Below are 21,825 nucleotides of genomic sequence, written 5' to 3' on the forward strand. Positions count from 1 at the left end.
GATTAATAACTTCAGGGAACATTTGGAAGGCCTCCAGGAACACACCTGTTTTAGATGGGTTCTCTGACTTTAGAACAGAGACACTTATATGTAAGTTACCTGGGTTGTGGGCTGTCCTTAGATCAGGTGGCCCAGCCATTCTTAGAATCATCAGGGAGGCAAGGAAGTGCAATGAAGATGTAGAAAAGTTTGCCCAGCCAGGCCACATGGAGGTCTAGAACAATTATAAGGATACTAGTGGCCCAGTGCATGAAATTTGTGCACCGGGGGGGGGGGGGGGTCTCCTCAGCCTAGCCTGTACCCTTTCCAATCTGGGACCCCTTGCAGGATCCTGGGACCCCCAGGATCGGGCCTAAACCAGCAGTCGACATCCCTCTCACAATCCTGGACTGCTGGCTCCTAATCACTCACCTGCCTGCCTGCTTGGTTGCCCCTAACTGCCCGCCCCCCTCCGCTGGCCTGATCGACCCAAACTGCCCCCCCTGCTGGCCTGGTTGCCCCAAACTGCCCCCGACACTGGCCTGGCCACCCCCACCTGCCCCCCTGCCAGCCTAGTCACCCCCAACTTCCCCACCTGCCAGACTGGTCACCCCCAACTGCACCCCCCCCCCCGGGTGCCCCTAACTGTCCCCCCTGCTGGCCTGGTCGCCCCACACAACCTGCTTGTTCAGTTGTTTGGTTTTCCCTCACTAACCCCCCTGCTGGCCTGGTCATAGGCAGCCATCTTGTGAGGGCGTGAGGTTTAATTTGCATATTATCTCTTTATTATATAGGATAACAACAATTTTAGCTGTCTGACTATATGTTTTCATTCTCCATTATACCTTCTCTTTCCACATGCTTCAAAAACCCAATGACTAATTGTCATATATGGAAGTATTGCCCTTTAATGAGTTATTGTACCAAACCGATGGCCAGACTAAAGAAGGTTACTTTGGGTCCAGAAGCCAATCTCTGGACTGATAAAGGGTACCAGGTCACCTGACCCTAGTGCACATCCAATCACTCTAGTCACTTTGTTCTTAAGAGGGCTCATGGGTGACAAGTGCTGAGAGCTCCCAATATTGCTCTCCAATTAGAATGAGATTTGATTACATATCACAGACCCCCCCCCCCCCCCCCACACACACACACACAAACAATGGCCTAATTTTTTCTGGATTTCTTATTCCAAACTCCTTTGACTCCTAGCAGTAGGTTTGGGGAAAGGGGGTTCTTCAAACACGTTGTTCCCTCTCTTTTAAGGACACATCTCTGGGTGTCTTGCACACTTGTGCTTATATCTCATTAGTAGAATGTAGTCATCTTACTACCAGGGAGGCTGAGAAATATAGTCTTTGTTTCTCAGGATTTGATCACTAATGCAGAAGAATGGATACTTCTATAGAGAGCTAGCCAACTCTGTTATGTCAATATACCCCAACTCCTAGTATACCCTGACTCCTCCCTAATTCATTTCCTAATTCAGTTGGCTAGTCAATTAGTCATAAAATTCATGGTATATTAAAGAAAACAACTTTCAAAACTCAAATGTTACCTTTCAGAGATATGAACTGGGCCAATTCAAGCCCAAGAAACTTAACTCTATTTAACTGATTAGCTAGTCATTTCTTTAACTATAGTCTGAAAGAGGCCACAAGATATAAAAGATCAATAAAAAGTAATGGAACTTTAACAGCTGACAATCAAGTGGAGGCTCAGACAAGCAGGTTAACAACATCAGAGTGCTTAACAGAAGGTAACACCCAATTGGTCTCTGAACCCTACAATTGGAATAACAAAATCAATATCATTGGGATTTTTATGAAGATCAAATGAGTTAATACCTGGCATAGTGATGAACATAAAACACATTCTTATATCTAAATCTGAAACAATATCTAAGACCAATTCTAGGCAAAATTGTGCATCAAACCAATGTTGTCATCAGAATCCTAATCTCTCGCACACCATCTAGATACCTCTCCCCTTTTTTACCTCTTTCTTAGAAGACAAATTGCAAGGCCTCTGGTTGACCAGAAGTGTCTCCAGGATCTGTTCTCTGGGAAGTACCATAACTCTGGGCTTTGAATTTGCCATTTCCTATTTTGGTACCAACAACTTTTAATCTCACGTTTTAGGAAATTTTAGCACAACATCAAGATATAGAGTAAGGGATAGACAAATTCTCTCGTGGTAAAATTGCCATTGCATATAAGATTTTTTTTCTATAGCAGGTGTATTTACATTTTTAGTTAAAACAAATCCTTTGATACAGAAGAAGAATATTTTAAGGTTTAATTTCAGGCATCAACTATAAATATAGGAGAGATATTTTCAACATGGTACCTTTTCAGTACCCTTTAAGTTTCCCAATATAGGTATTCTTTTATTTCAACTTTATTAAGATATATTTAATATATAAAAAATTACACATATTTAATATATACAGTCTGATGAGTTTGGACATATGCATGCTATGCACCCATGATATCACCACCACAAGCAAGGTAATAAACATAATCATTACCTCTGAAAGAGTTCTTGTGTCCCCTTGATTATTTAAAAAAATTTAAATATTACCCTTTAAATTCATTTTCTTGAGCCCTCAACTGGCTATTTAGGTATATTATTTTCTCAAAAGTACATAAGCTTGATGGGTAAAGAATATTAAGGGAAGGAAAAGATAGATACTCTGGATCATTTTTATAAAGACTTTTACCTTCTAGTCATTAAACTTTCAGATTTATGTGGAAATATTGGCAAACTCCAAATCATGCCAGTCAAAGAGAGACTATTATACTGTGTAATATATATATATATATATATATATATATATATATATATATATATATATCTTGTTCATATTCAAAGTTCTAGTACCACAGTTATATCATACCCTCAATCCTGGAATCAGTATTTTTCATTCAATAGCCCAAGCAGAGAAAATTAAAACTCTAGGAATCTGGCTGCTCTCTCTATGGAACAACATGAGACTTCCCCCACCCTTTTCTTTCTGTAAGGCACTCTCTTTCTTTCTCTTTCTCTTCCCCCTAAGCTCCAAGGACCCTTTTTTCCTGTAATTTGTTTCCTGAGCCCTTTTATTCTATGGCTCACTTCTTCTACTTCTGTGACTTTCTAATCTAAATAAACTTTCTCTTATAATTAGAAAAAAAAAACACCCACAAAACTCTGGGAACCTAATCTCAGGTAGAGATGTGGGGTATTGCTGAGCACAACATACTAGTATCTTTGGATAAAGCCCACTCAAAATTTCATTATTATCATCATTTCCACTTTAACATTATTGTTTATAAAATTAGATGAAAATATCCACATTAGAAGTATAATTTCACAGGTATTTAGGTTTGTTGCAAAAATGATAAGAATGAGGCTGACAGCCTGGCTGCAGTGGCTCACTGGTTGTCTTGACCAGGAGGTCACAGTTTGATTCCCAGTCAGGGCAATATGCTTGGGTTGTGGGCTCGATCCCCAATCGTGCAGGAGGCAGCCAATCAATGATTCTCTCTCATCATTGATGTTTCTATCTCTCCCTCTCCCTCTCCCTTCCTCTCTGAAATCAATGAAAATATATTTTAAATATAGAATGAAGCTGAAGAACAATGTTGCTGTCTAAAATGAACTTACATGTGCTTCGGTACAAAAGCAGAACCCCCTAGCTGTGTTCTTCAACTTCCATCCTGGCTGACCTTGAACTTGTGAAGGGAAACTAACAGACCTAGTCATGGGGCAGGAGACACTGAAGAGCCAGTAGAATCATTCATAAATTGCTAAAAAGAGATGTTTGTTACATTTTTGTTTAATTTGTGATATATCTTTATACATCAATGGGTTTAATATATTGGAACACAGAGTGTGGGAGAAAACAACATTATTTATTGTATAAGGACAAAATAATTGTTTAATACCAGGTCCCTTAAGAGACATTTCTTGTCCCATCATAAACTAAGGACAAAAACACAAAGCAGAGGTGTGTGTTTCTGTTGTTGTGTTTTATTCTATTGAAGTGAAATCAAAGGGAGTTTTTGAAAGGCAAGTTCTCATTGCTGTGTACTGGGAATCAAGCCCTCATTACACTTAATGGATGTTCCATGCCAAGTTCCGCAACCCCTAGAGGTGAAAATTTCCCCTAAAAAGACCTGGAAGGAATTCAAAGTTGCTAAAGACTTGAATAAAACTTTACTTAATGTGTATTGTACATTTTATTACCCTGAGATGATATGCTATAATTATGTTTTTTAAATCATGTGAGAAAAACTTAAACACTTTATTAGCAAATGATAATATTCCCAAACCAAACCAGTTTGATGGCGGTCTCTTTAGAGAAGAGAATAGTGGATAGAAGCAGGCCAGCACAGTGGTAAACATGTCAGGAGTAGGAACAAATATTAGGCAACTTGGTTCTACCAAAGACCACAAGATTTAAGAGACACAAATTAGACTCTGCAGGAGCTATACGGTAAAAAAAAAAAAAAAAAAGAAAAAAAAAAGAAAGCCTTTTGAACTGTGCAAGCAATTATAATGTCTGATTTTTGGATGTTCCATAATTAATTAGCTGCAACAGAAATATATGTTTTTCAGAATAAAGTGAATAGAGAAAAATCTTCTGGGAAGAATAGTTACTTTAGCTTCTTAGAAAACAAAATTGAATCATTAACATAGTTGAAATGGGCAGAATTGATTTTGTATGGTATTTGGACACAAAATAAATTGAAATTAATTTGCATCTTTTCTTTCACCCTACTTGAGGTCAAACAAACTTAAAATTTAGAAACTCCTCCAAGAAGAAACTGCCTTGAGAATTCTTACATTCAAGATTCATCCATGTTGTCCTAAATGGCAGTATTTCATCTTTTCTTATGGCTGAGCAGTATTCTATTGTGCATATGCAATATCATACTAAGCAAATAAGTCAGACAGAAAAAGTTAAGAAGCATATGATTCCACTCATATGTGGGTTATAAAACCAAAAACAACAAATGAACAAAAAAGAAAAACAAACAAATAAAAACTCATAGATACAGACAACAACATGGTGGTTATCAGAGTGAAGGGGTTGGGGCGAGAGTATAGGGAAAATGGGGTCAAATATATGATGATGGAAGGATATTTGACTTTCGGTGATGAGCACACAATGAGATATATAGATGATGTATCATAGAATTGTACTTGAAACCCATATATTTTTATTGACCAGTGGCACTCCAACAAATTTAATTAAAAAATAATTATTACATTGAAATAGGCATGATGAAGTCTTTTAAAGTGAGGTCTTTTGAAACTGTAGAGCTGGAAATAAAGCTGGTAACCAAAAGTGCATCCCTACCATCTGGGTAGCACTGAACCTCTTTTGGATGATGGCAAGACGGGCGACTGCTGTCTCCTTTTCTGAATTCCTGCAGGCTGGTGGTTACCCATGGTACACAAGCGGCACAGGCAGGGTCTCTTCAGGAGCCTCTACTCTAGACAGTAATTCTCGGAAGGGCTGATATCCACCTGCAGGTGAAGAACCATAGGTGAAGACAGGCTTCGTTGTTGCTTGATTGAAGACAAAAGCAGATTTTGTTTTGTCAAATGTCTTTTAGAAATCAAAACCTTAGGGCATTTAAATTTTATTCTTTAGAAATATATTCAGGGAGATGGACTGGAAGTCATTGTGCAGAAACTTGTAGTATTAAGTGTTGATAGAAAGAGACTGACGTGGTTGATAATGCTAATTGGTTACCCATGAACCTAGAGTGTAGGAGGAGATTTACGGTATATGAGGGTGCAGGAGAAAGAAAAAGATTGTGCATTTCTGCCCTTGTTAATGCTACAATGACTCTATCTACACAAGTCTAAAGGCTGTTGTGTATATCTGAATGTGAGAAATATGAATAAAGTTCACCAGTGATTTTCACTGTTTTTTGAGTACCCTGTTTCCCCCAGACTTTAAAAATCCAGTATGATGAAAGTGATACTGGACTTAGAACCAATGACTATTGAATGGCTATGACACATTCTACATGATAAAGTATATATCCTTACTGTAAGTATAGTGTCAATATTAGAAGTTTCCCAACAGTATTAAAGAGGTTGATATTACATTTTGTGAATCCCTTGGAAAGGCATATATGAGAAAATTGTGTTCATAACTACTTCTGCATGAATTCAGGAGATAATAGACAATCTTCCCTTTCCTAATCTTTCCTTTATTCCTTGAAACTTATGATCAATTTGGGTTGGTCAGAACTGGTCCCTAAGGTCATCAAAAGAGATAATATATTATCCATATCTATACAGTGAAGTCAGTACTTTAATCTCTCAGAAATAGGCAATAAAATGTGCTTTATCATAAATTCACATGTGAATTGTCAATAAGGCAGAGGCTTGAACAATCATCTGGACAGCCTAGAAAGTCAATTTAGACAATTCTACAACCACATTTTGTACTGAATTTGTTAGATAACTCTGCTTTGCCAATGTAAACTTGATCCAAGATACATCCAAAAGTTCTTAAAGGATAATTAAACACCTAAATCCAGCCTCAAACAGTGACTATTAGGAACCTGCAGAAATCCATTAAAAACAAATTATACAAATCTCATTTTTAGATTGTATTACTATAGAATGGTTTATCAGAGGAATGCCATAACTCTTGAACTTTAGTTTTAGCAAATGTCTTCCAAAGTTATGAGGCAATTGAATATAGTAAAAGTGGAAATAAGTAAACAGGATTATAGTTTGAGTTCTTTCTCAGACAAGATCCATAACTGAAAAAGTTATGTCACCAGTTCTTAGGCAAAGTGATAAATCAAGCACATGTGGACACCCTCCTCTCTCTTCAATCACATGGAAATACACAATACATTTTTATGAATTTATGTTAATAAATATGAATACATATATGTACACATATTTAAAACAAATAATTTGGTCTGAAAGCAAGAAAAGAAATTTTCATAAATCAGAAGTGGAAAGGAAATATCATATCAGTACATAGGATCTCAGTTTTGTGTCCCACAATGGGGCTAAAACCATAGGGATTGACATTTTTGGAACTATAGCCATATGTGCAACAAGAGATAGAGTACTGAATCCCATTCATAAGACTGCAATTCAGCAACTGACTATTCTTTTTTATTGGGTTCTCAGGTTTCTTTCTTATTTTTCAACTAGAGGCACGGTGCACGAAATTCGTGCACTCGAGGTGGGGGGATCCCTCAGCTCAGCCTGCACCCTCTCTCAATCCGGGAGCCCTTGGGGGATGTCAGATTGATGGCTTAGGCCTGCTCCCCAAGGACATCCATAGCACTGCTGCGGAGGCAGGAGAGGCTCCCGCCACGGCTGCTGCGCTCACCAGCCATGAGCTCAGGTTTTGGCTGAGTGGTGCTCCCCCTGTGGGAGCGCACTGACCACCAGGGGATAGCTCCTGCATTGAATGTCTCCCCCTGGTGGTCAGTGCATGTCATAGCAACTGGTCATTCTGCCATTTGGTCGATTTGCATATTAGCCTTCTATTATATAGAATTATAGTTGACATACAATACTATATTAGTTTCAGGTATATATCCCAGTGATTAGACCTTTATATAACTTACAAAATAATCACCCTGAGAAATCTAGTACTCACCTGACATCATACATAGTTATTAGTATATTATTGACTATACTAGAGGCCCGGTGCATGAAATGTGTGCACTGGGGGTGTCCCTCAGCCCAACCTGCACCCTCTCCAAGCTGGGAACCCTTGGGGGATGTGTGACTGCTGGTTTAGGCCCAAACCCACAAGGATCAGACCTAAACTGGCAGTCGGACATCCCTATCACAATCCAGGACTGCTGGCTCCTAACTGCTCGCCTGCCTGCCTGCCTGATTGCCCCTAACTGCTTCTGCCTGCCAGCCTGATCACCCCCAACTGCCTTCCTCTGCAGGCCTGATCTTGCCCCCAATTGCCCTCTTCTGCCGGCCAATTTGGTTCTGATTGGTCAGTTTCTATGCCAGTCAGCATCAAAGGCTCCGCTCCTGCACAGCCATTGGCTCCTTGCAATACACCCAGATTTGGTTCTGATTGGTCAGTTTCTATGCCAGTCAGCATCTCTGGGCCTATCTCTGGGCCTGATCATAGAGGTGGGGCTGATCAGCACCCCCGCAAGGCTGCTGGTGAGCAGCTGAACTGCTGACCTCTGGGAGATAGAGAGAGGCTTGGCTGCTGGGGAGGGAGAGAGAAGCAGGGTCTGATCAGCTTGCTTCTCTATCCGGGCCTTGCCAGCAGCCACTGCCACTGCTGATCAGCCCTGCCTCTCTCTCTCTCTGAGAGTTCAGCAGTTCAGCCCGCTCGCCTGCTGCGTGCAACATGGCAAATGGTCGAGCCTCCCAGTCATTGTGGATGTGATCCACCCAGGGTTTTTATATATTAGGACTAGAGGCCTGGTGCACAAAATTTGTGCACCAGGAGGCATCCCTCAGCCCAGCCTGCAACCTCTCCAATCTGGGACCCCTCAAGGGATGTTCAATGGGCAGTCAAATATCCCTCTCACAATCCAGGACTGCTGGCTCCCAACCGCTTGCCTGCCTGCCTGCCTGATTGCACCTACCCACTTCTGCCTGCCAGCCTGATCAGCCCCTAACCACTCCCCTGCCAGCCTGATCGATGCCTAACTGCTCACCTGCCGGCCCAATTGCCCTTGACTGCCCTCCCCTGCCAGCCTGGTCACCCCTAACTGCCCTCCCCTGCAGGCCTGGTCCCCCCAACTGCCCTCCCCTGCAGGCCTGGTCCCCCCCAACTGCCCTCCTCTGCAGGCCTGATCTCGCCCCCAACTGCTCTCCCCTGCAGGCCTGGTCACCCCAACTGCCCTCTTCTGCAGGCCTGATCTCACCCCCAACTGCTCTCCCCTGCTGACCTAGTCACCTCCAATGCTGTCCCCTGCAGGCCTGGTCACCTCCAACTGCCCTCCCTTGCCAGCCTGGTCACCCCTAACTGCCCTCCCCTGCAGGCCTGGTCCCCCCCAACTGCCCTCCCTTGCCAGCCTGGTCACCCCTAACTGCCCTCCCCTGCAGGCCTGGTCCCCCCAACTGCCCTCCTCTGCAGGCCTGATCTCGCTCCCAACTGCTCTCCCCTGCTGGCCTGGTCACCCCCAACTGCCCTCCCCTGCTGGCCCGGTCACTCCTAACTGCCCTCCCTTGCAGGCCTGATCACCCCCAACTGCCCTCCCTTGCAGGCCTGGTCCCTCCCAACTGCCGTCCTCTGCTGGCCTGATTGCCCACAACTGCCTTCCCCTGCTGGCCATCTTGTGGCAGCCATCTTGTGTCCACATGGGGGCAACCATCTTGTGTATTGGAATGAAGGTCAATTTGCATATTACTCTTTTATTAGATAGGATTACCTATGTTATACTTTATATCACCATAACTCTTCTGTAATTACCAATTTGCATTTCTTAGTCCCTTCATCTTTTTCACCTATACCCATATGAACTCCAATTTGGCAACCTGCAAAATGTTTTGTATTTGAGTCTGCTTCTGTTCTGCTTGTTCGTTTATTTTGTTTTTCAGATTGCACATATAAGCAAAATCATGGCATTTGTCTTTCTCTGTCTGACTTATTTTACTCAGTACAGCACTCACTAGGTCCATCTATATTATTGCAGATGATAAGTTTTCACTCTTTTTTTATAGTTGAGTCGTGTTCTATTTTTATATAAAAACCACTTCTTTTCCATTCATCTATTGATGGACACTTAGGTTTCCTTCATATTTTGGCTATTGTAAATAATGCACAATGCACATACATAGGTACATGTCTCTTCGAATTAGTGTTTTGGATTTCTTCTGCTAAATACCCAGAAATGAAATTTTTGGGTCCTTCTTTATCTCTTCTTATAGCCTTTGTTTTAAAATCTATTTTGTCTGGACTATAAGTATTGCTACCTCAGTTTTTTTTTCCATTTCCATTTTCATGAAATATCTTTTTCCATTTCTTTACTTTTAGTCTGTGTGTATCTTTCAATTTGAAGTAAGTCTCTTGTAGACAGCATATGTAAGTATCTTGTTTTCTTCTTCAGTCAGCCACCCTATGTCTTTTAATTGGAATATTTAATCCAACTTCATTTAAAGTAATTCTTAATATATATGTATTTATTATCATTTTAGTATTCATATTTTTGACATTTTTTTTCTATTTTTTTCTAAAGAAGTACCTTTAACATTTCTCATAATACTGGCTTGGTGGTGATGAACTCCTTTCATTTTTTTCTTGTCTGGGAAGCTCTTTATCTTTCCTTTGATTCTAAATGATAGCTTTGCTGAGTAAAGTCATCTTGGTTGTATTTCCTTGTTTTTCATCACTTTGAATATTTTGTGCCAGTCCTTTCTGACCTACAAAGTTTCTGTTAAGAAATTAGCTGTCTTATGGGAGCTCCCTGGTAAGTAACTAACTGCTTTCTCTTGCTACTTGTAAAATTCTCTTTTACCTTTGGAATTTTAATTATCATGTGTCTTAGTGTGGGCCTCTTTGGGTTCATCTTGTTTGGGACTCAGCACTTCCTGGACATGTTTGTCTTTTTCCTTCACCAGGTTAGGGAAGTTTCCTGTCATTTACAAATAGGTTTCCAATTCTTTGCTCTCTCTCTTTTCCTTCTCAAACCCCCATAATTCAAATGTTGCTAAGCTTGATATTTTCCCAGAAGCCCTTAAACTATCTTTATTTGTTTTTCTTTCTTTTTTCTGTTCTGACTGGGTGTTTTTACTATCTTATCTTCTAAGTCTCTAATTTGATACTCTGCTACATTCAATCTATAGTTGTTTACTTCTAATGTATTCTTCATTCCATTTGTTGTATTATTTATTTCTGATTGGTTCTTTTTTATGATTTCTATCTCCATTTTTATGTTTTCTACAAATTCGTTGAAGTGCTCACAGAGTTCATGTACTCTTCCCCTAAGTTCACTGAGCATCCTTATAAACAGGGTTTTGAACTCTTTATCTGGTAGATTGCTTGTCTCCATTTCGTTTAGTTCTTTTTTCTGGAGTTTTGTCCTGTTTCTTGTTTGTTTGTTTGTTTGTTTGTTTTTGTTTGTTTTTTTCATTTGGGACATGATTTTTGTCTCCTCATTTTGGCTGCCTTTCTACATATTAGGTAGAGCTGCTAATCTTCTTGTCTTGGTAGAATGGCTTTATGTCGTAGGTGTCCTACAGGGCCCAGTGGCCCAACCTCCCAGGTCACCAGTGCTGGACACTCCAGGTGTACCCCCATGTGGGTTGTGTATATCCTTTTGTTGTAGTTGAGCTTTGGTTGCTGTTGTAACATCAGTGGGAGAGAATTACTCTCAATCACCTGATATTGCTTTAAGGGACCTGATATTGTTTTAAGGTACCTGATACTGAGGAGCTGCTGTGCAGAGGCCAACCCCACAGAGCAGCACTCACATCAGCAGGGTTGTAGTGCCTGATGATTCCACCTCTTGAGTGTGTCACTCATGGAGGTGTTTTGGTGGTACTTGGTCATGGTATGAAGCTGTCCATCAGGTGTGTGGGTTGGCTTAAGGCCTCCCAGGAGGTGCAGGCCAAAGTCAGTCACCTTTTTGCCCTGCCCAGGCTACAAAGTGATCATCAGATGGGTTTATTTGTTCTGGGCATGAATGTGGCAGGGAGATACCAAGCTGTGAATCCAGGCCATCTGCCACTACTGCAGGGACTCTGGCCACTTAACAAGAGGAATGGAAAATGCTGAGGCCAGATGCTACTAGTTTAGGGTTTGTCAAACTTTGAGAAGTTTTAGGGAAGTCCACAGCATGAGCTAAGACAGGCTTTTTACTGGTATACAGAGAAAAACACTGAAAAAGGATTGGATGGGCCTATAAGTTGGTGGGGGGGTGGGGCAAGAGGGGCAGGAGAATACCAGGGTGGGCCAATGTTGTTAACCCAGTTGATGAAGACTCAGATATGGCGCCCTTTGTGCCTTCAGAGGGAGGGCTCAGCAAAGAAACAATGGCTTCTGCCAGCATTTTTATTTGGTTGAAAGCTGCCTCTCCAGTCCTCACACCAAAACCTGACAATTCAGTTCTTCCCCATATGTCGCTGATGCCTTTTGAGCTGCTACCCCAGCACTGGAGCTCAGACTGAGTGAGTCCATCAGTGAGTAAGTCTGTACTCCAGCTCCTTAAGAGGAACAAGAGGGACTCCAGCAGCCCTCCATCTCACTCAGCCACAATCTCCACTGGTTTTCACAGACATAGATTATGGGAACTTCTCTTCTAGGCACTGAAACCCTGGGCTAGGGAGCTTTGTTTGTATAGGGCTGGGATCCCTTGCTCCTCAGGGGGGACCCTGGAGCTGAGATAGCCCTTCTGATTTTTAACTACCACACATGGGTGCTGGGACCAACCTGTTTCAAGTTTCCATCCCTACTATGTGCTAAAGACAGGTAGGCTTGATGTGGCTGTTTCTGTATATCCTTAGCTATAGAACTTTTGCTCACTTAGATTTCAGATGGTTCTGAATGATGGTTCTTTGATAGTTCAGTTGTAATTTAATATGGTTGTGGGAGGATGCGAGTACTGCAATTACCTGCTCCACCATCTGGACTGGAAATCTTCTGTTTCAGTTTTTGCAAATAGGAATTTAGAATATCAGCAAGTAAAGTTCCTAGGTCATGGCCAATGCAAAGGACCTGCTGATGACCATGAGTAGAAATAGTACCCTAAACTACTTCAAGGCCAAAAATGTATGTTTGATCTGAGACTCAGTGTCTGATTCTTAGATCAATTATATCTATTGGATTCTATCTATTGGATTCTTTTGGTCAGTATAATGACTCTATGTTGAAATATTACTTTAAGCTTGACCAGAGTGGCTCAGTTGGTTGAGCATTGCCCTGTGCACCTAAAAGTTGCTGGTTTGATTCCCAGTCAGGGCACCTACCTGGGTTTTGGGTTCAATCCCTGGTTGGGGCACATGCAGAGGGCAACCAGCTGATGTTTGTCTCTCACATCTCCCTCCCTCTCTCCCTTCCTTTCTTTAATCCATTAAGGGCCCAAACAGAACAAAAAGATCTGTCCTGGGACATTGTAGTCTCCGGTTGCTGGGCCTACAGAATCAGAGGGAATTACACTATCAGCTTTTCTGGGTCACCTGCTTGCAGAGAGCATACTGTGGGGCCTCTCAGCTTTCATAATCATGTGAGCTGATTCCCATAATAAATATCCTCTTGTATATATACTAGTAGATATCTCATTGGTTCTGTTTCTCTAGAGAATCCTGACTAAACTACCATCTAAACTTCAGTTTTCTCATACGTTAAATTAGAAAGTTTCTTAAATTCCTTTCATCTGTAGGCCTCACATTTTTTATAAGAGTGAGAAAAAATAAGTGATCTTGGAGCAGTTCTATCCAGAGTTTAGAGTTTTATAATTTCCTCGATGACTTCAGGAGATAGAAGAGAGTTGGGGGATAAGACCATGGTCTTCCCTCTGCTTTTCTGAGAGTAATTTCATTCTCTGTCTTCATTAATAGGTTTTTGTTGTGGATTTCACTTAAAGAGAGGTTCTTCTGAAATAAAAATAAGCAAACAAAAGAAACAAAGTGTAATTTGAAATCTATTAGAAAGATAAAATTAAGATAGTTTATTAACTATTGACTAACTGCACCCAAGATGGTCAAACAGTAAGAACCATGGTGTTCTGTAGAGCTATGCATGTTTCTCTAAGTTTTTATAATTTTTGTTATATTTCTCAGTGTAAACACATAAACTGTACTTTTTGCATTTTGTTTTTTACAAACATGATAGGGCAGGATAAAATGCTGACTAAGATCCTGAATAGAAAAAAAAAGATTACCTTAAACAGTGATTTTCATAAATATTTAGTATTTTAAGACTTTTAAAATATAATTACTAAGAGAGGATAGGATTAATCTGAATAAAAGAAAACTCAGAAAATATGTGATAGATGTTTCCAAAGATATGATAAGTTATCACATTTATGGTATTAGAATGGCTCCAAAAGATAATACTAGAATAAAAAATAACTGACTCTAGGTTATTCATGGGAAGAACTTGCAAGTTATTACTACTGTCCAAAAATGTACTGAGTTCTTATTGACAAGTAGTTAATTTATTCATCATTGAAGCATTTGAGCATCAGAATTTCTGGGCTCTTTTAGATAGGACCTCTAGCATATAAGATAGACTAAAAGTCGGAGAAAGATAAATATTACATGATCTCACTCATATGTGGGATATAATGATCAACATAATTTGATGAACAAAAATAGATCCAGAGACAAATGGCAGGGTAGGCGGGAGGTTAGAGAACAACCAAAGGACTTGTATGCATGCATATTAGCATAACCAATGGACACAGACACTGGGGCGGTGGGCTTGCATGCGGTGGAAATGGCTTGGGGGTGGGGCAGGGAGTGGGGAAAAAGGAGACATATGTAAAATTTTAGACAATAAATTTAAAAAAAAAGAATCTAAAAAAAAAAGATAGGCTAGAATAGATAAAGATTGCGTCCAATTCTGCAATGCTATATGTTACATGTTAACCAACTGGAGATTATATGTCTTATATTAATTTTTTATAATGTTAAGTCATTTTAAGAATGAAACAAAAGCCTGATAAACTCTGTCCTTCATTCCACCAAGACTTACATATAACCTTGCCCAGCACAGAGACGCTCTTATACCTTCAAAGAAACTGAGGCCCAATTATATTAAGCTTTCTTCTGGGAGTCTTTATCCATCAAAATCAATGTTATTTTTTCTTTATTCAGTTAGGTCTGTGCTTACTAATCATACTTAAAAAACAACAACACTGAACAATATTGATTGGGTATATAAGTAGATAGTAAAATTTTAAAGAAAAGCAGGGAGATGATGACACACCATACAAGCAAGTTGGTACTCTTGATATTGGAAGGAGCACACAGTTGTGGAAAAGCAGAGAGATTCCTAGGGTACTGGCAATGTTTTGATTATCAATCTGGATGATGCATACAAAGGTTTGTTTTATAATCTTCTTTAAACTCTCCACATAAATGTTATATCCTTTTCTATATTATGACTCTTTTTTAAATTATTTTTTTAAAATGTGATTCAAATAAGATGATCAAAAGACAAGATCCCATAAACAAAGCAAGCTGGGAAAATTTCCAGAATTCCAAATGATCAGACAGTTTCTAAAATTGCCGGCCACATAAAATCAGATTACTTCACATACTCAAATTTAATTCTTATCTCTTCAGTCATGCCACCTTATTTTGTTAAAATATTGACCAATTTATGGTTTATTGAGCAGCTATATTGATGAGTCACTAATATGCAATAGACACAGTTCTGATATAGTAACCAAAATCAAGAGTCTAAGTAGCAACTCTTCCTTTTTATTTACTCATTGGAATAAGAGAAAAAATATTAGAGAATAAGGCAATTATTATTTATGGCCTATATATTTCTATCAACCTGTAGTTAAGATGAGATTAAGGAATTATATGTTGGAAATACAGCTGCAAAGATATTTTAAATGTATCATAATTCAAGAATCCTTATATTGTAATTAAATGTTTGGTAAACTAATCTGAAATTATTTTTATATCTGGCTAATGAAAATGCAATAAAAAGTTTAATTAGCAAAAATGCAGTGGATAAGAAGATAATGGAGACAAAATTAGGGTGACTGTAATCATGTTCGATGAATGAATATTTAAGATACCATTAAGAGTAGTAATTAAGTTAAGGATAATCAAAGAACATTATTATAGAAATATTTTAATATGATCATTTCTTTCTAGTTATTTAAGGATCTTGATGCATTTTTCTATTTCCAATTAGCTCTGAAATAAAGCAAGTATTTCCTTTTATTTCTAATATGATCTTGCTAAATTGAGTTCAAGAGTAAAGCAGTAGTTAAAGCAGGAACCACTAAAGTAACTACACTAGGCCTGCAGCCTGCAGTATATACTGAGAGCTCCAATGAATCCCCAAAATATCAAATGTGATAATGCATAAAAAAACAAAGCTAATATTGAGCATCTCTCAATGCAAGCTCTATTAATTATCTAAGTGACTCACTCTTGCATAGTTACATAACTGGTACATTCCTATTCATAGCTATGCAAAAGTACATGCCACAATTTTTGAAAAGTACTTTCAAAAATTAAAAATGTATAATTTCAAACTCTAAGGACTTACTTCACTTTTAGGTGTAAATGTGCATTTAAAATTATTTCTAAACTACTCTAATTATACTATTGCTTGTTGATACTCCCCAGGAATGCTAAATGTATCAAAGTCAATTACTTATTTTTAATAAAAGTTTACTATAGTCAGGAACTCAGAGTTTTATGTGTGACCTTTGTTTAATCCACAAAGTAACTCAGTAGAGCTAGGTACTCTCTCTGTCCCTGTTTCCAAAAGGTTATAATTCTTAGTAACTAGTCTAAGTTTACATAGTGGATGAATGCTAGATCAAGCAGCCAGTGTCTAGAGGAGAAAAAAAAAAAAGATATTTTTGATTTGTAAAAGCCTGCTTTTAATTTGAAATATTAAATGCTGGAAGACTCGGATTATAGAGTCTATATCATAAACCAAGATGTGAGGGGAATGCACAATGAAATAGGAGTAATTTTCCCCACACAGTGAATATAACATTCTCTAGCCCTCAGGAAGAAGACTAGAAAAGAGAGTTAAAGGCTAGTACAGGACAACTTTTTCTTCTGCTATGAACAAGCCTCTGCAAGTTTCATATGCATGTCCAAAAGGTGGCCAAGAGCACCATCCGAAGAGACCTCAGGATTATAAAAAAAGGAATCTAACTAGTGTACACACCACAGATCACACACAGTATGGAGAACAACTAGACATCAGAGGTGGGTGTGGTAAGAGCAGATGTGCAAATCCAAGGCCTGGACATTAAACAGCATTGCCCAACCACCCCTGATGCCAGGAAGATACCCTCTTCTCTTCCCTTCTGCAGATAACCAAGAAGAGCCAAGCAGTAAGAGTAATCTAATTAATCACTCAGGAATAAATTTTAAAATAGATGGTGATTGGATTACTACCATGAAGATAACATGTTTCTGTTTCTAAGAAGAAATGAATTTCTGTAAGAAGGAGTATCTGTGGCCTAAAACCATGTTTTCGCATTAAACAAACAAAACAAAAAAACAAGTTTATCTCTCTCCTTCTTATCAAGATTTTTACTCTTTTCTCTAATGTTTTTCCTCTTGCAGAGCTTTATTTGCAACAGTGCATCTCCTCACTCATGCTTTACATCCCCTACATTCTCTGTCTCATCCACTGTAAATGAACATGTACAAGGATAAGATATTATCTACTTGTTACTTTCTCCAGTCATTGTTATGAGCTATATGAGCACAGACCCCACATTCCCCTTTATGGGGATTTATAGTTTTCAAAACTTTACTCAGCATTTTTTACTTGTTCTGAAAAGAAGCAAAAAAAGAAAGAAAGAAAGAAAGAAAGAAAGAAAGAAAGAAAGAAAGGAAGGAAGGAAGGAAGGAAGGAAGGAAGGAAGGAAGGAAGGAAGGAAGGAAGGAAGGAGGGAAGGAAGGAGAAAGAAAGAAAGAAAGAAAGAAAGAAAGAAAGAAAGAAAGAAAGAAAGAAAGAAAGAAAGAAAGAAAGGAAGGAAGAAAGAAGAAAGAAAGAAGAAAGAAAAAAGAAAGAAAAGTTTCCTGTTTTTAGAAAAAAATAAAGCATCAGAAACTATTTGTGGAACAGATATATATCTATAAATAGCGATTTCTAAAATCTGCCCCTTCGGATTGGGGGTAGGGTCCAGAATCAAATAAACTTAATAAAGTATTCTTTGAAACACCAGGAAAGCTTAGGACTCTATAGACATCTTACTGTCTACAAACTGCAATTTATCATCTCTGGGCATGGGTTTGTATGTTATTAAATCATACAAGCACTGTTAGATTTGACTGGAAAAAAGTAAACCAAATAGATTTTAAAAATTGAAACCCAGATACTATTGAAGATATCAGGTATGTCAGAGAAGAGAATAACTGCATTAGAGAAACTACTCAGTAATCTGAAGGAGAAATAGCTGGGAAGAAAGTATGAAAATAATACCTGGCCAGGTGCCTCACAGCTCTGGCTATTACTGCAGAGACTATGATATAAAAGTAGAATGTGAGCTTTTATACTGTGAGCCACACAGGACTGAAATCATGATGTTCAACAATAGACACATCAGCATACTGTAAGGTAACCAGAAGGAAGCTGTCCTAGGCAGCACAAAATAATGGGAAAAGCATAAAGACAATCAGACCTGCTTTCCAAGCATAACGTTCTTTGGAAAATGGGAGGGTTTTTAAAAGACCACATATGAGCTTAGGGAGAGGATAAGAATTCAAGAATTAAGTGAATAGTCTAAAAAACGAAGCTAAGAGCAGATCTGTTAGGATTCTGGAACCAGACAGGTAGCCTTAAGGAGCTAACAATGCCTAGACCCAGTCTACATTAAACATGTATCCCAGAATCTTATAGAAATCATTTCTAAAGGTAAAAATGAGATAGTTCCATAGCTTCTTTTCCATTTGAAAATATAATGAATTTCTAGGAAGAGATGCCATGGAAAATAAGAAAGAATAATAAGAAAATCCACTTTTAAACAATTATCCCATCTTACCTGATAATCCTAAATCTAATTTAACTTCTGGAAAATACCTTAATTCCATAATTAGATATGAAGAATAAAATTTTAAATACATGTGAATGAGATGATGCTATTTTATATTTTTAGTATCTTTAGCTTTTACTAAACGCTTTTTTCATGAATCATTAAGGATCTAAAGATTGAATAGGACAGATATGAATAGTTCCAGTTTACAGAAGACAATGCTAAGATTTCAGATAATTTAAATAATTAACTCAAGCTTACACAGCTAGTAATTGACAGAGTGGAGACTAAACTCCTTTCCCAGGCACTCTAAGTCTAGCACTTTTCATACACCTCACTGACTTACTGCAGTGCACACGACCAGAGATAGACAGCTTCTATTTTGAAGGCACAGAGGTATGTAGGCACAGACTTTGACTCCTAATAGTACTTCAGAAGAGAGAAGCCTTTTGAAGGTAAACTTAAGGAACTGAATAGATAACATCAACATCCCCATTTATCTAACTGTGGGTTTAAATATATCTTTGGAAATTTAGATTACTACCCACAGAAAATGCAAGTTACCATCCACAGAAAATAAATCTAAGGAGACTTCCATTCTGAAGACAAAGCTCTAATATAAGTGGGTTCTATCACTTTAAGATTGACCAAGTCTACTTTGAGGGTCTATTAGATCCAGAGATCTAGGCCAACTTCAGATAAAGTAGCCTTTGTTTCAGTTTAGCCAACCCACAGAGCTATCCAAGGTGCTCATCCCAGACTATATTTGTCAGTTTCCCCAGCCTACCCAGCAACTTCCCTGGTCCTGCTTGTTATATTGAAGCAAACACTTTCATTAGGGGGAGAAGGAGAGAATCGTGGTATTTTATTTCACACTTGATTGAATTATTGAAGGTCTAAATTTCATAAAGAATAAGGCATCCTTGCTTTCAGAAGCAGTCAGTGGGAACACAAAAGACATTTAAACAAATATTGATCAGTGATTGACTGGTTTATACAAACCAAATATTTAAGTGTCAAGTCATACTTCAGCCAAAATGTTCCATATTTTTGTATTTTAAGGCCTGGCATAACTGAAAGTAGTAAAATTAAAAATGTTCTCAAATATTTTCTTTTTCTTTCGCTACAACTTATATTAAGTGAAATAGTAAACACACAAACACACACCTAGAACAAAAACTTGAACTTAACTGTATGATCTTTTCTGTTCTATTTTACTTTATTGAAAAGCACAAGTTCTGGATATAACCCATTAAATTGATTTTATGTCCCACTAATAGGTTCTGATCACGCAGTGTGGAGAAAAAAAAGAAACTGAAAAGAATGTCTAATGACCAAGCTCATAGGAGATAAATGTTTTTCACATGTCTTATTCACAACACCTATCTCTATCATCCTGCCCTGGACATGTGCTCAGTTCTACTTTTGTTGTCACATCTTATAAAAATTATGTCACTGTCAAGCCCCTTTTGAAGCATGCTCAATATGATTTAGCCTCTAATATAAATCCTCCACTAATCCAAGATCATTTTCTATCATCCAAAAACAAACAATAAGGTTGGAGAGAGCTTAGAGTGGGGATAAGAAATGTGCCTACATTAGGGTGCTCCTCTAAAACAGAAAACCTGATAAAGACCACCTGCATCAGTTTTTCTCTTCTCCCTCATGTTCTCCTCTTTCACCTTCTTTAGCAGCATAAAAACAACGTTTTATTTTAAACACCTCTGTTACCTATGTCTAGCTTTTACCTACTGGTAATTTTATAAATGTCACCTCCTTTCTTTAAGCTTCACTATAACAGTAAGGTCTATATTCATTTTTGTATTATATTCCTTTTTTTAGATGTAGAAAGCTTGTAGGAGATTACATAACTTTTCAGTGAAGAAATAGACAGGATGGTATAGAAGCCATTAACTTAATATATTAATGGACCAATAGAAATTGTTGAGAAGCCCATTACATAATGCACAAATCAAATATATGAGTTGTTTAGATAGAACATTATAACTATCATGGATTAGGCAAGTAAACATAGTGAAGCGTCCAACATTACTTTGAAAAGATGCTTAATCCTTGTGTTATTGCATAATCTCATCACTGAGTGACATTATTTTAACAACTCTAGGTACAAAATAAACAGTCTTAAATAATCTAACGAGAGACTAAAACATGTGCCTATTTTAACTATAGTCCATTGCATTTGAAGTAACTACCATTGATTCTGAGCATCCTAGTGATCAGCTTAAACTTAACTTGAGTCATTCTTAATAAGATGAACTGATGAAGGGAGAAAATACCCAGTTTTACTCCTCCCTTTTGTTTTTCCAATGAGGTTTCAGAAATGCCTATGAATACTTAAAACAATTGAAAATATGGACAGGGACACCATTAAGAACTATGAATGAATACAAGGTAACTTAAGAACTATTAAGGAGTTTAAAGAATATTAAGGCAAGAGCAGAGGGATCTATATTTTTTTTTTTGGATTTGTAGATGAGATTTTTTAAAGCAATCAAATAATATAAAGGTTATAGGAGTTATTATGCCAAGATAATACATTCAGCTCTTTTAATGGGAAAGGGCTTTTTAGATGCAGTGAAATTTGAGAAGATCTAACGAGTTACTCAAGTGAAAAATGAAGGGTTAGAAGACAAGGATGACGAGGAAAGAATCATAGTTAGAGCTATTTTGGCAAATGATAAGAAAGCAATGGTGACCGAGAAAGTCTTCAAATCAATTCATGTGAATTGTAATGCAAAGGCTGGCAATTTTCCATTACCACTTTTTAAAATACTTTAATTGCCTTAAAATTATTTATATTGGACATATGTAAAGAACATTAAAGTAAAGCAGTTGTTTGACCACATGAAAAAAAAGTTTACCCCTGACATTCTCAATTAAAATATAAACGGAAGGGAATTGAAGGGAAAGAGGTACTATTGCCTATCCCTTGGTAAAGTTTTACTCTGGTGACAAAATAGTTTCTTAACTTTCTCACATTTGTGATTTACAGAATTTTGTTTTTGCATAATTGAAATTTCCCATACTATCATGGGTTCAACTTAAAATTTGTTATGTAGTTTGTATCTTAAGCAACAATATATTTCATACCTGATAGCGATCTAATATGGATAAAATATTCTCAGAAAAATAGAAATTCATCTGAACTGAAGAGCATATTGTTTGAGATCCCTGAAGGCTG

The sequence above is a fragment of the Plecotus auritus genome, assembly GCF_963455305.1.
Source record: "Plecotus auritus genome assembly, chromosome: 1".
NCBI classification, from domain to species: domain Eukaryota; kingdom Metazoa; phylum Chordata; class Mammalia; order Chiroptera; family Vespertilionidae; genus Plecotus; species Plecotus auritus.